The 15,515-nt window shown below is 43.9% G+C and overlaps 2 pseudogenes; one reads left to right on the forward strand and one right to left on the reverse strand.

Annotated features, from left to right (window-relative positions):
- Positions 1-4,347: 4,347 nt before the first annotated feature.
- On the forward strand, positions 4,348-9,415 carry LOC118635325 (annotated as a pseudogene).
- Positions 9,416-11,926: 2,511 nt separating this feature from the next.
- On the reverse strand, positions 11,927-13,007 carry LOC118635326 (annotated as a pseudogene).
- Positions 13,008-15,515: the final 2,508 nt, after the last annotated feature.

Consider the following 15,515-nt stretch of genomic DNA (forward strand, 5'->3'; position numbering starts at 1 on the left):
TTAGAGCTTCATTTAGAGTCTTTGTTTCCTTGTTAATTTTTTGTTTAGAAGTTCTATCCAGTGATGTCAGTAGGGTGTTGAAGTCCCCTGCTATGATTGTATTGCTTTTGATTTCTCCTTTGAAGTCCTGCAGAAGATTTTTAATATATGTTGGTGCTTATATATTGGGTGCATATATGTTTACCAAGGTGCAATATTCCTGTTGGATAGATCCTTTCAATATTGTGTAGTGGCTTTCTGTGTCTCTAGTTATGGCCTTTATTTTGAAATCTACTTTATCAGATATGAGTATTGCAACCCCTGCTTGTTTTTGCTCTCCGTTTGCTTGGAAGATTTTTTTTTCCATCCCTTCACTTTCAACCTATGTGAGTCTTTTGTTGTGAGTTGGATCTCTTGTAAACAGCATACATGTGAGTCATGATTTCTTATCCAATCAGCTACTCTGTGTTTTCTTATTGGAGCATTCAATCCATTCACATTTAAGGTAATTATTGATATGCAATTATTTATTGCCATTTTTGTTTAGTGTGGTTCTATTATTCTTCTCATTTCTTCTACTAATTACAGAAGTCCTTTTAGCATACCTTTTTAAATTTTTTTTTTTTATCCTTACCCAAGGACATTTTCCCATTTTTTGTTCAGATAGAGTGGGAGGGAGAGAGAGGGAGAGAGAAACATCAACGTGAAAGGGACACATCGAGTGGCTGCCACCCACACGACCAACCAGGGCCGGGGACAAACTGCAACCAAAGTATGTGCCCTTAGCGGGAACCGAACCCAGGTCTCTCTGGACCGCAGGCCAATGCTCTAACTGCTGAGCAAAACCGGCCAGGGTCTTTCAGCATATCTTGCAGTGCTGGTTTGGTGTTAATATATTCCCTTAAACTTTTAGTTTTTTTTGGGTCTGGCAAGCTCTTTTTTGACCTTCTATTTTGAATGATAGCCTTGCTGGATAGAGTAGTGTTAGATTCAGATCCTTGTTTTTCATGACTTTGATTACTTCATGCCATTCCCTTCTGGCCTGTAGTGTTTCTGTTGAGAAGTCAGCTGACAGCCTTGTTGAGGTTCCTTTGTAGGTAACTGTTATCTCTTGCTGCTTTTAGTATTCTTTGTGTTTAATTTTTGGCATTTTAATTACTATGTGTCTTGGTGGGGGCCTGTTTGGGTTCTTCTTACTTGTGACTCTCTGTGCTTCTTAGAATTTGAATGCCTTCTTTTTTCACCAAGTTAAGAAAGTTTTCTGTTACTGTTTCTTCAAGTATATTCTCTAAACGTTGCCCATTTTCATCCTCTTCTGGAACTCCTATCATGCGAATGTTATTATGTTTCCAGTTGTCCCACAGTTCGCTTAAGCTGTCTTCCTGTTTTTTAATTGCTTTTTCCTTTTGGTTTTTTGATTGGTCGATTTTTTCTACCCTGTCTTCTAATTCACTGATCAGATCCTCAGCTTCTTCTACTCTTCTGGTTAGTCCTTCCAATGTGTTCTTAATTTCTGCTATGTCATTTTTCATTTCCACTTGGCTGGTTTTCAATGTTTTTATATCTTTGCTCATGGTGCTGATGTCCTTGCTCATGCTGTTGAGCTTCCTCAAGATCATAGCTCTGAACTCTACCTCTGATAATTTGCTTAGGTGCATTTCATTGATCTCATCTTTTTTTGTTTTGTTTTGTTTTGTTTGTTTTTTTATCCTCACCAGAGGACATTCTTCTAGGTTTTGTTCATACAGAGTGGGAGGGAGAGAGAGAGAGAGAGAGAGAGAGAGAGAGAGAGAGAGAGAGAGAAGAGAGAGAAGAGAGAAACATTGATGTGAAAGGGACACATCGAGTGGCTTCCACCCACACGACCAACCAGGGCCGGGGACAAACTGCAACCAAAGTATGTGCCCTTAGCGGGAACCGAACCCAGGTCTCTCTGGACCGCAGGCCAATGCTCTAACTGCTGAGCAAAACCAGCCAGGGCTGATCTCATCTTTTAGAGGTCTCTTGTTCTTTCATTTGGGATTTTTTTCTTTGTTACATCGTTTTGGCTATCTCAGTGGGTTTTGGAGCCTGCCAAATTTTCCCTGTGGGTGTTGGTGTTCTTTTGTTTGTGGCTACCTCTACTGTGTTTGGATAAGCCTGGGTGGGCCCACATTAAACACTACTGTCAAGTTTTACTTTCATGGGTAGATTTGCAAGCCCAGGAAAGGTTGAGTTATCCTCTAGCTTTTTCCTGGTGGCTAGTAGTCTCAATTACTCAGTGCTTTGCAATGTAGCCCTGGTGTTCTCCATAAAAGGGTTTCCAGAGGGTGGGATAGATGCTGGTTATTAATGAGCCTCGATTTGCATTTATTCACCTCACCTGGGAACGGCTGAATCTCTGATGGGTGGGCTGCTGCTTATTCCCAGAGCTCTGGGATGGAGCACACTGGCCACTGTCCTTTCTGATTGCTACTCAGCAAAAACTCTGATTGCCCTCTAAATCCTGGCTGTCCCCACAGAGTTCTAGCCCAGTCTGGCCTCCCTTTGCAGTAGCCCTCCGGTTAGTGGCTGTGGCTATTTTAGCGCTCTGTTTAGGCTCTCTTCATTGTGAAGCAGGCTTGGTCATTATTCCCCAAGGGCGCTTCTCACAGCTAAGACTGCTGCTGTCCATGGACTGACTCCCAGCCCACCACCCTCTCAGGCCTCCACAGATCCTACCAGTGTCCCTGGTTATATGGTCCTTTCCTGCTGCTTTTCTGTTGCTTTTTTCTGAGGATTGGTCTTCATTTTAGTTGCAATTCCCATTTGGTCCTGGGAGATCGTCTGTGCATCTTCTATTTACTCCGCCTCCATTTTCACCTCCTCTATGCCTAACTTGTGCACAGTTTGGTCAAACAGGCCTTTCTGGTCCCTTGTACCCTGCAGGTCCCATGGGTAATAGAATCACAAGGTCCCTTTTGGGACCAGGCTTTATGCCTATATTATGGGCTGCTGGATAGCACAGCCCTCTCTAGTGCTTCAGCACCCCACAGGTCCCATGGGTAATTGGATAGCACAGTCCCTGCTGGTCTGCACTGGCCTCTCTGGTGCCCCTACACCCTGCAGTTCCCATGGGCAGGCAGCTGGATTGTACCAGTCTCTCTCAGGCTCTGGCTTCCTACTGCTCTAGTGGGCTACTGGACTGCACAGGCCTCTGTGGAGCCCCAGGTCCTGCCGCTGGTGGCTCGGGTGTGCTCCTGCCCCATGGGGCTCAACTCCCACTCAGCTTTTGCTGTAGTTTTTGGGGATGGGTCTCCGCTGCTGCTCTGTGCTTCTGTTGCCTGGGGATGAATGTCTGCTCCCCAGCCTCTGTTGCTGGGTGTGTCTCGACTCTGATTGTGCTGCTACAATGTGGGATGGTGCTGGGCTCCAGGCTGTCTGCAATTTTTGTGACCAGCACCTTGGGAACTCCACTATTGTGCACAGGTCTGTGTTTACACAGAGTGTCCACTTGTCTGATGGTGTCAGGTGTGCTAATGGGCTCAGGTTGCTGGGTCCTAGCCACTCCCACTGCCTATTTCCAGGGAAGACCCGGGATCTTCCAAAATGTTGGGATCTCCCTGGGCACAGAAAGAAGTGCCCTGAAGGGCTTCTTACTGTGGTAGCTGGCTGCTCCTGTTCACAGCACAGGAACCTTCTGCTTTGTCTCTGCACTGCTCGGGTTTGGTCGTCCACCTTCACATCCACTCACACTCTCTCACACACTCGCTCACTCTCTCACCCACTCACCCTCCCTTTGGTCCTGCCTGCTGGCATCTTCTCTTCTATTCAGACTTAAGAACTTTAAATAGTTGAAAAAACAATAATTTTGGTGATGGAGGTATAAGATATGGAGATTTTTTTGAAGAACAGTAGGGTGTTCTTAAGTTGATCATGTTTGAATGAGTTAAAAGGAATCAAACTAAGAGGAAGTAGAAAAGTGACAGAAGGCTTGTGCAAGTTGTAGAACATTTATATAGAGAGAAGAAGCAAAAACACAAATAATTAAGGAAGTAAAAATTGTGAGAAAAGATAAAAGAAGGGGACGGTAAGAAATGACGTTAACAGAGAAATATTCAAGAATGAAAATGGAAATGAAAATAAAGCAAAAAGGATAAAGAAAGGCACATAGATACTAAAAGTGGAGTGGTCCAGGGAGTTCCATTTGACTTTGCAAAACCAACTGTAATCTTCCCACTGGATTCCCCAGTGCAATTGACAGTGAGAAACAAATTCATTGATCTCTTATTCTGATATACTGTTATTCATAATGCTGAGTGTTGTCTTAAAATGTTGTTACAAGATAAACAAATTCCTTTGTCAAATGCATTATAATCAAATCTATATTGTTATAATGCATTTGCAAAGATGTTACATCTTCTTGAAAAGGCAAGCCAAGTGCAGACAACCCCCTTAGGCAGTGCAGATACTCTGCCTCTGGCTTTTGTAATTTCCTTACATCTGCCAACCACGTAAACTACAGTGGAACCAGAATGCCCCCAAATACCCAGAGGCTTATAAAGTATAAAAGGTGGCTGGAACCCTGGCTCAGGGCTCAGCCTATGGAAGTGACTCTGCTGGGACAGCACCAGTGTGAATTAAACAGTCCTTTTTTAATCCTTTGAGTGCAGGCAGTCTATCTCTTCCCATTGACCAAATTTCTGCCACAACATTGTGGTTTGTTGGCCAGGAAGCTGGCAGCCATGCTGGCCCCTTAAACAACTATTGTCGGAAGCCAGTGGGAAGGAGCCTCTAATTTTGGGCACCTGCGATGGAAAAAAAAAATGTGCACCACTGGTGATTTCACTGGACCCTGACCCTCGCCAGACTTGACTGTAGTCAACAACTGCTGTGCTTGAATGGACTCTGGGGAGGATATAAAAGCCTGCAAGGACATTGGATCTGTAAGTGTCCCTGGGGAACCAGGACTGAGTCCAGGCCTTCCTCTAAGGTGAAAGGGGAAGTTGATCACCTCCCAAGCATCATAGAGGACACACAGGATAGAAAATTTCTGGGTGGAAGTTTAAATTCTGTGTGATTGTGTGAGTGACCATGCTCCACTAACTCTATTACAGAGCCTGCGTGAATCCCAACCTGCATATCTGTGGTGAACTCATACAGCTAAGGGCAGTACCAAGGTCGTGAAAACTTTGTCTCCAACAGCAAACCTGATACAAGTTAAGGGCTTATACGGACCAGTCAATGCCAAGAGGTACCTAAGTCCCTGAGAGGGGAGTGGCCAGATGGACAAAATGAGAGATTCCTCTTGTTTATCTCCCAACACCCATTCACCAGGAGGTTTGCTTAACCATCTTAGATATCATTATAGGGGGAAGTTCCTTTAAACCCACTGTTCTGGAATGTATGATAAAGAATTTTAAAAAGGGGTTCTCAGGAAACTAAGGGGTCAAATTGACCCCCGGAAAATTGTGTACCCTGTGTGAATTCAAATGGCCCACCTTTGGTGTGGAATAGTCCTCTGGAGGCACCCTTGATGTCCCCATAGTTCAGGCCATGTACAGGGTAGTCACCAGAGACTACAGACATCTGACCAATTTCCCTACATGGACCAGTGGTTAAAAATAGCTCAAATCAGGCCTCCTTGAGTCCAATTTGTGTTACTAGTCAAGGACAGTGTAAGTATTTGCAGCACAAGGTTAAAGGAAGACTTCATGGTGAATTAAGTGGCCTCCTATATTACAAGAAGATTTGGAAGAGGCCCCTCCACTGCCACCACCATACACCTTGCTACCTTAGGATGGGGAACCTCACCTGCCCAACAGCCCACCTCCATCCACCTCACCCCCGCAACTGGCCACTGCACTGCCAGAGCCCGGGTTGCTGGAGCCAGGGTCGCCAAAGCCAGTGGGAAGATGTTTCATGTCAGTGACCCAAGGACTAAAACCCCCAGCATCAATGCAACTACCACTGCAGGAGACAAGGGGTCCACAGAGAATGGGTCTTGATGGGACCCAAGAGGGGTGACAGTCTTCCAGACTCATTGCCCCACCTGGGTTGACTATAGCGATTGTTACAGAAGCCAGAAAGTGGCTCCAGACCCAGGTGCCATCTGGACATCTAGATATAAAAGACTGAGCATGAGAGGCCTTACCAGATGAGAAACCCTCAGGGAGACCCACAGACACAGAGACATGGGAGAGGGCAGGAGAGAGACAAACAAGGGCACAGAGGTGAAGCCAGAGTTTGGGGAGAACAGAGAGAAGCCAAAGAAGCTGGGAAAGACAGAGGCAGGAAGAAACAAAGACGCAGGGGAGGAGGATTTCCAGGAGCCGGGCCACTAGGCACCTCTCCTAAGCCAAGGTGCAAGTTTTTTCTATCTCATCTGAAGGTCTTCAGCCCCTATGAAACTCTGCTTCTGACCCTGGCACTAGTTGGAGCACCAGGCTGCAGAGAGAAACTTTCCACAAGGCCAGGGTGTGAAGGACACAGTGCCCAGATGGCCTCAATCCCTCCCAGCTTCAGCACCCTGCCATGTTCCAGCCAGACCCACATCCCAGGAGGGGCTGGACAGGCAGCTGGCTGTGGGGAGTCTTATCCCATCTGCTGCTCCCCACTGTGACTTTCCCTAGGATTGTGTGGCTGCTCCTGCTGCTTTTGTCTTCCCTGCTGCTCTCAGCCTGACCAGTGTGGCTCAGTGGTTTAGCATCAACCCATGCACCAAGAGGTTGGCAGTTGGATTCCTACTTAGGGTAGATGCCTAGGTTATGGGCACAATCCCCAGTGGGGACCATGCAGGAGGTGGAAAAATAAGTGCCCCAACCACCAGTGAGGAAAACCAGGAACTTCTGCTCCAGTCAGCTGCTGTTGGCCGGACTTAGATTTCAAGATCACCCAAGACAAACAAATGCTAGGGGCCGAAAGAAAACAGGCAGTCTGCATTATCCTGGTTTCCACTTCCTGCTGACAGATTTGTGGCTTCCTGGGAGCAGCAGGGTTCTGTTGAATATGGATACCTGGATTTTCAAAATTGGCAAAACCCTTATACGAGACCCTGAAAGGAGAAAAAGACGTGCCCCTTGTCTGTGGCCCCAATCAAGAGAAAGCATTTCCAACTATAAAGACCAAGCTCATGGAGGCACCAGCCTTAGGACTCCTGGACATATCACTGGACTTCAACCTGTTTGTGCATGAAAACAAGGAAATAGCCCTGAGAGTCCTCACCTAGGAATGTGGGCCTTGGCAGAGACTGGTAGCTTACCTTTCAGAGAAAATTGACCTGGTTGTGCCAGGCTGGCCAGACCCCTTTTCCGGGAGAAGAAAATTGTGTTTCCCAAGAAATTCAACAGCAGGGTCCTGCCTGGTTTGGACATATCTACTAGGCTGTGGCACTGTTTGCCTGCCTTTGCAGAGACACTGCTGCTAGACCTTGAGAAGGACGTGAGTGTACGAATAGAGGGGCTGACAGTGTCATACCTGGGCCAGACTCCTGAGCTCCTAGGTGGGGCAGAGCTAGGCACCGACCTCACTGGAACCTTCAACAGAGATCCAGAGTTTGTGGCATCTCCGCACTGGGATGAAGGAGCCCTGCTAGGGGTGCTACAGTATCAGGGGACCAAACTCCACCTCCAGTCCCTGGAGGGAGACACACCTAACTCTGCAGGGGAGCCTGGGGCTCACATCCTATGATGGAAGAGTCCCACCAGTGACCAAAGCCCAATATGCAGCATCAAGACTCCTCCTGGGAACCCTAGGCCAAGCTCCCAAAGAGCCAAGCACTTTGCTTTTCTGAGTATATTTGTGGAGACCCTGGTGGTGGCAGAAGACAAGATGGCAGCATTTCATGGTGCAGGTTAGAAGCTCTACCTGCTCACAGTCATGGCAGCCACACCCAAGGCCTTTAAGTATCTGCAACCACAACTCTGTCTGTCAGCTTGGTGGTGACTCAGCTAGTGTTTCTAGGGCCGGGAGAGGAAGGGCTCTAGATGAGAGGCAGCACTGCCCAGACCCTGCAGAGCTTCTTTTCCTGGCAGCGAGGACTCAACAACCCTGATGACTCAGACCGATATCACTTTGCTGTTTACTCATCAGGACCTATGTGGGGTCTTTACCTGTGACCATGGGCATGGCTGACGTGGGCACTGTGTGTGACCCGGTTTGAAGCTATGCTTCATATGTCAATCTGAAAGGGCCTGAGAGAGCCTCTCGCCATGTCATGGCTTCTGTGATGGCTCGCATGGATCCCGAGAAGCACGGGTCCCCTTGAAGTGCCACTTCATCACATATTTCCTGTACAATGGCTATGGGCACTATCTCTTAGACAAGCCAGAGGACCCCCTGCACCTGCCTGTGACTTTCCCTGGCAAAGACCATGACACAGAACTATGGGTTCTGGTGAGGGCATTAGAATTCAGCAAGGATAAGTGGGCCAACATATATACTAACTCATGCTACCTTTGCCACCCTACATATACATGGTGCTATATACAAGGAAAGAGGCCTCCTTACTGCAGGAGGGGGAAATAAAAAAAAAAAGGTAAAATACTAAAGTTGTTGGAGATGGTCTGGGAACCAAGAGAGGTAGCAGTCATCCACTGCAAGGGACACCAAAAGGGAAGAGACTCAGTGTCAGAAGGAAACCATTAGGCAGACATTGCAACTAAACAAGCTGCAAGAGAACAGCCCAATAAAAAATCATGTTGGCTCCAGAACTATCTGCAATCCCAAAATACATGGCCTAGGAAGAAGAATGGGTACAACAGGAGAAGGGAATATAGCAAAGAAAGAATGTTGGATACTTCCAGACTACAGAATCTACGTGCCAGAACAATTAGCCCATCAGTCAGTTCTCCAACAACATGAACTCACCCACCTGGGTAAAACTGCTCTAGAAGACTTATTAAGCTGGTTCTACCTGATTGCTCAACTTCCATCCTTCAATGCTTTGGTCTCCCAAAGCTGTCTTCTCTGTGCTCAAAACAATGCCAGACAAGGCCCCACCAGGCCTGTCAAGAGCCAGCACTGTGGCCACGCACCTTTTGAAGATATAAAGGTAGACTTCTCAGAAATAGGACCCAGTAGAGAAAATAAATATCTCCTAGTTTTTATCTGTATTTTCTCGGGCTGGGTTGAAGCTTATCCCACACGTATGGAAAAGGCAAGAGAAATAACCAAAGCTTTACTGAGAGACATCATCCTGAGATATGGAATGCCAGTAACTATAGAATCAAACAATTGCCCTGCCTTTGTAGCAGAAATAGTACAGCAGGTAGCTAAAACTCTAGGCATCCAATGGAATTTGCACATAGCCTACAAGCCCAAGAGCTCAGGGAAAGTAGAACACATGAATCAGACCCTTAAGCAGACCATGGCAAAACTATGTCAAGAAACCAACCTGCCCTGGACTGATATACTACCCCTAGCTTTCCTGCAAGTTATGTTGTACCGCTTGGGCAAAGATAGGGTTTTTCCCTTTTGAAATTTTATACAGGAGACCTCCCCCAATTATCAAATTAAAAGGATATATAAAAGAACTGGGAAATTTGAAAATCCAAAAACAAATACGAGGACTAAGAAAAACCATTCTTCAGACTGTTATGTTCATTATATTCCACAAATAAGTGAGATTATATGAAACTTGTCTTTCTCTGTTTGGCTTGTTTCACTTAGAATGATACTTTCCAGGTCCCTCCATGTAGTCTCAAAGGATAAGAGATCTTTCTTTCTTACAGCTGCATAGTACTCCAATGTGTATATGTACCACAGCTTTTTTATCCATCCATCTACTGATGGACACTTAGGCTGTTTCCAGATCTTAGCTATTGTAAATAGTGCTGCTACAAACATGGGGGTACATATATTCTTTCTGATTGGTAAGGAAGGGTGTAGTCCCAGAGATGCAGAAGTGGGATACAGACTGACAATCCCCTAAATAGGGGGGGTGGTGGTGGAGAGATAAACCACAGAACTTATATGCATGTATGCATGAACAGTGGACATGGACAACAAACTGGGGAAAGGGCAAGGAGGGGGGGGGAATCAGTGGGGGGAAAAGGAGAAACATCTGTAACAAAAATTAATTAATAAAAAATAATAATAATAAATAAAATTAAGAAAACTATTCCATTTGTAACAGCATTAGACAGAATAAAATACTTTGGAATAAAAAATTAAAAAAAAAAAACAACATTCTTGAGGCATATAACTGGGTAAACGATAGAAAACCCATTTCCTTGGAAATAACTGTACACCCCCACAGACCAGGGGACCAAGTCTGGAACCCCTTAAACCAACCTAGAAAGGGCCCTATTTATTTATAGTAACCACTCCTACAGTTCTCATGGTTGCAGGTTTGAATACCTGGATCCACCATTCATGGGTGAAGAAATCTCACCTACCACATGACAACCAACCTGCCTAGAGAGTGACCAGCAGCCAGAACAATCCTCTGCAGGTCACCCTTAAGAGGATAGTGAAACCTGCTGATTGGTCTACAGCAAGTGCCTGAGGACTCCACCAGTAGAATGGATGGTCATCATCTGTTGGACTGATCCCAACACTGGACTCTGTATCCTTAGTAGCCTTACAGGATAAAGTGGACTCCTTAGCAAAAGTAATATTACAAAATAGAAGGGGGTTAGACCTACTGATTGCTGAAAAGGGAGAAATATACCTCTTTTTAAATGAGAAATGTTGCTTTTATATTAATCAGTCTGAAATAGTTAGGGACATGGCCTAGCAGTTAAAGAACATATACTGGGAATCGGGTACTCCCATTAGTTGGTCCTCTCTTAATGCTTTTCATAGTGCTCCCGTTTGGCCCTTGTATTCTCAACATGCTAACCCATTTCATTTCCTCTCTCTTAGTAACAATACAACTTCAAATGACGCTTCAAATAAGGACCCTGAACTACTCTCCTCTAGACGGTGACAAACTCTAGTTGCTGCATTCCTCCCCTTCAAAGTCCCTGTTTCAGCAGGAAGCAGTCAGAGAGATCATCACGCCTCTTCCTCATGAGACACTAAGGGAACTCCTTTTCCAAGTTATTCTATAAGTCTGCTGGGAGCAACTTAAGAATCAAGGGGGGTGGGGGGCGGGATGAGAAGGCAAGCCAGGTTCAGACAACCCCCTGAGGCAGTGCAGAGACTGGTGCTCCTGGCTTTTGTAATTCCCTTATATCTGCCAACCACCAAAACTACAGGAACTAGAAGCCCCCCAAATACCTGAAGGCTTATTATATATAAAAGGCATCTAGAATCCGGGCTCGGGGCTCAGCCTTTGGAGGTGTCTCTGCTGGGACAGCACTGGTGAGCATTAAACAGTCTTTTTCTAATCCTCCAAGTGCATGCAGTCTGTCTCTTTCCACCAATTGAATTTCTGCCACAACATTCTGAAAGAACTGACTTATTTAAATTACATATCACTGAATATAAATTTTTAGAAAATCCCATTAAACTAGATGGAAATTACTAGAACTCTGGGAAACATCTGACTTTATGGAAGTACTGGCAAGAAAAATGAGGAGGAAAATAATTTGATTATGGGGCTAAATGAACAAAAAATAATTGTAATTTGTACTGAATGAACTGAAAATAATAATAGTTTTTGTAAGTTTTTATGTTTTATTTTTAGTATTGCGGATTTTTAATATTTTTTTCCAGACATAAGAAAACTTTTTTAAAGCAATTTAGTTAATTATATTTTCTTCCTTTTCTTAAAATTTTTTTTCCACAAAGTATAATTTTAAAAATAGATTAACCCTGGAAAGCAGTTTTCTATGGTAGTCCTTAGAAATAAAAATGCCCCATCATTACACAAACATCTTATTAACCAGCCTATATAAACAATGAAATTACTCATACTGTGAAGCCTAGAGTATACTCCATTCTCTGCTGATGTGTGCAAGTGAAGGTGTAAGTTCTGGAGCCAACATATTGTATGTCTTCAGAATGAAGGATGGTAAGTTTAAATCACCAGAAGAATTTTTCTTCATAGCTGAAGCCATTTTATAATGTAGAAATTCCTTTTTTCTATTTTAAGCAGTGAAAGTCCATTCTTAAGAATATGTTGTCCAACAACTAAAACACTTCAGGATTTGTTACTTGTCTGTGATTTATACTGACTCCTTCTGTTATCATCCAATACCCTGGGGGACCATCTGGAATGACATTTACTTAATGGCACATATCCAGGATGCTTGTTCCAAGAACTAATTCAGAAAATGAAGATTTTTTTTTTTATCTTCACCTGAGGACATTTTTTCCATTTTTTTGTTGTTGTTGTTCAGATAGAGTGAGAGGGAGAGAGAGGAAGAGAAAGGGAGAGAGAAACATCGGCATGAAAGGGACACATTGAGTGGCTGTCACCCGCACAACCCAACCAGGGTCGGGGACAAACTGCAACCGAGGTATGCACCCTTAGTGGGAACTAAACCCGGGTCTCTCTGAACTGCAGGCCGATGTTCTAACTGCTGAGCCAAACTGGTCAGGACCAGAAAATAAAGCTTCTTTAAACAACTCTTTCAACTCTTGATCAGACATGACCTCCAGTGCATCTATGCTACTATGATAAAGGACTTGTATACAACTTTTAGCAGAATCCAGCCCTTTTTGTCCATGAACAAGCTCTGTGACTTTAGCAGCAAATTGTTTCTGAGGACCCTGCTTTTCTGGCTTTCTGACATATAGCTGCATTATGTGGTCAATCTCCAGGAGGGGCAGGAAAGTGAAGTGCTTCGGGTACCTTTCCACCGAATCATTTGGCTGCCTGACAAAGAATTGATACAATCCAAATGGAGAAGTCTTATCTCTGTTTAGCCATACAGCATTGTCAGCAGACTTTTCCAGTTTTGCTCCAGTCCTACTTATAATTAAAGGAACAGTGATTCTAAAATGTCTTCTCCAGTCAACTTGTTGATGAACTTGAATCCTGTCATGATGTTGCCCAACTGATCAGATCCACCCAGCTGGACCTGGCATCCATAATGCTGAAACAGGTAGTAGAAATCATAGGCCTAGAACACCTGGCATAAGAACTCGGATAAGTTTATGCCCTTGGGCTCTTGGGCCATGTTTGGATGCTCAGTGTCTCAGCAGGTGCCCCACATAAAGAGAGTTCACTGTGGGGTTAAAACCACAGTACATGGTCTGAGGAAAGGTGCCCACAGTGCTAGGTGAAAGAGCTTTGGGAGCTCTATCTTCATACTTTTCTCCAGGAAGAACTCTTGAACAAACCCCGAATCTTCTGCACCACCAGCAAACCCTTATTTTCCTAATGTGCCTCATGCAGCCCTACTGGCAATACTCCCAACGAGCCTGGGGTACAAAACCACAGGCCAGAGAAATGCATTGCAACATGGGTGCTGCCATCTTGGTGGTGGCACAAAAGGACAAATTATATTTTTACAAACAATATTGAGGCATTTATATTTTATTCCTACCTGATCCCTCTGGAATTTAGAGGCTCTTAATAGTGAGTATTATTAGTTTCATGGCAATATGTTTATTTGCATGAAACCAATAGAAATCTAATTTCTTCATAACAGGACACATGAAGTCATTTTCCAATTGTAGTTTTATTAACCAAGACTTTGACTGAAATATTATGTCTGAGAGAGACATGCCAGGGCTCTGGATGTTATCAGAAAGGTTTAAGAAATGAAGATTACCTTTGAGGCAAAAAAAAAAAAAGCCCCTTGGAGACATGGCCTGGTACCTTGCTTGGCCATGTGGTTCATGGCAATCTTTCTAGGTAAGGAACAAAGATTACTTTCCTGAGATATGGCAAAATAAACCTCAGCATCTTTGGGAAATTAAAAGCCTTGAAGACACCTCAGGCAACACCTGATGGCAATTGTGGCTTTTGTTTCTCTGTTCTGAGGGACTGACAGGTAACTGCTCAGTAGATCTACATCTAAAGATTCCTTATAAATGAGAAACTTTCCAGCAAAGTAAAATGGAGAAAGCTTGTGCAATCAATTTAATATATTTATACTTTTATGTTTATTCAAATAACCAAGCCAGACTAGAACTAGACTAAATATAGTATTTTTAACAGGAGGGTACTCTTAGAGATAGAAAAACATTATTTCTCAATGAAAAACCACAATACCCAATTGTGGGTATTGGATTCCAGTGCAGTTAACTGTCTTCAAAGTTTTGCTTAAAGCTGTGTCTGTGTATACCATACATGCCTCCACACCTGATAACTACCAGAATGTTCTAACTGCAGACAGTCTGTCAGACTGTCACTGTATGATTTTATTCTAGTGGAAGCCTTGCATCTAGAAATCATTAGTTTTATGATGTATTTGTACATTAACCTTTATGTTTTGTGTTCTTCTGTTTTATAGAATGTATGCCTATGTCCCTGTTCACCTAATTGCTTATTTACACAATATAGGCCTCATTATAGAAATCATCTGCCTCACCATCTCCTGAAATAGACTCAATGATTTGGACTTATGATTTAGTCAGTGATGCATGGCTGGTTTATTGCCCTCACTTAAAAACTATTTTCCCCTTTTTGCTTTCCCCTTCTTTTCTCAGGCAGGAAGAATCTGAGGACTTCACCACCCCACCCCAGCCCCAATCAGAAGAAAGCAGTACTGAAGAGACCCAATGCTCCTTTTCCTTAAAAGGATTCAGAGGCAACATTCATGAGGGGAAAATATAATAAGCCAGGAATAACACAGTTCAACAAGACACTTTCCAATTAAGACTAATCTGATGGATATGAGATGTTAAAATCAACAGGAGGGAATGAAAGGGGTGGGAGAGAATAATAGAATAGAGAACTAATCATAGTGGCATACTAGCCATAGTTTTAAGAAATATTGATCATCTTTTGTAATGATTAATAATCATGATTACTTTGTTCTGAATAAAGAGTAGCCCACTCTGACCTTGACAGAGGAAGTAAACTGCCATTTTAATTGAACCACCATCTTAGAAATGACATGACTCCTTCTCCTTCCTGCATCTGTAAGTTGCTTACTGCTTTCATGCCAAAAGAATGCCTGGCCCAGCCTACTATAAAGCTAGGCATGCCCTACAAATTGGGGCCCAGAATTTGGAGACTGCCTCCTCTGTGTTTGCATACATAAATAAAGGAACCTCTTCACTTCCTCCAGTGTTTAACAACCTGACTAGGAGGTATGCACCTCAGGAGCTTACTTCACGAATGCTGTCCATTCTCCTAATCTGAGGACAAGGGGGAATACCTGGCATCATGAAATTATTAATAATCTGATAATCAAAACACTGGACCCATGACTGTGACAAATTGGTAACCAGTTGCTGCAGCCCCAGGCATCTACACACACACATTACTGCCCCCTTGCCTATATGTTTACCTATTTATTTTTCCTTTGTGCCTAACTGTCCTTTCCCATGTAGTCATTGTTCTCTACCCTTTAAATGCAACTGGCAAGTGAGGGTGGATAGAGCAGATTTTATGGGATAACCCGCTGCACTCCCATACTGTCAGAAATATTGGAATAAACAGTCATATATAATTCAACCTTGTCTATGCTTAATTGGCTCAAGTAGTGACAGGTGGCCCAGACCCATTTAATTGT

Source organism: Molossus molossus, unplaced genomic scaffold, assembly GCF_014108415.1.
Source record: "Molossus molossus isolate mMolMol1 unplaced genomic scaffold, mMolMol1.p scaffold_m16_p_2, whole genome shotgun sequence".
Lineage (NCBI taxonomy): Eukaryota > Metazoa > Chordata > Mammalia > Chiroptera > Molossidae > Molossus > Molossus molossus.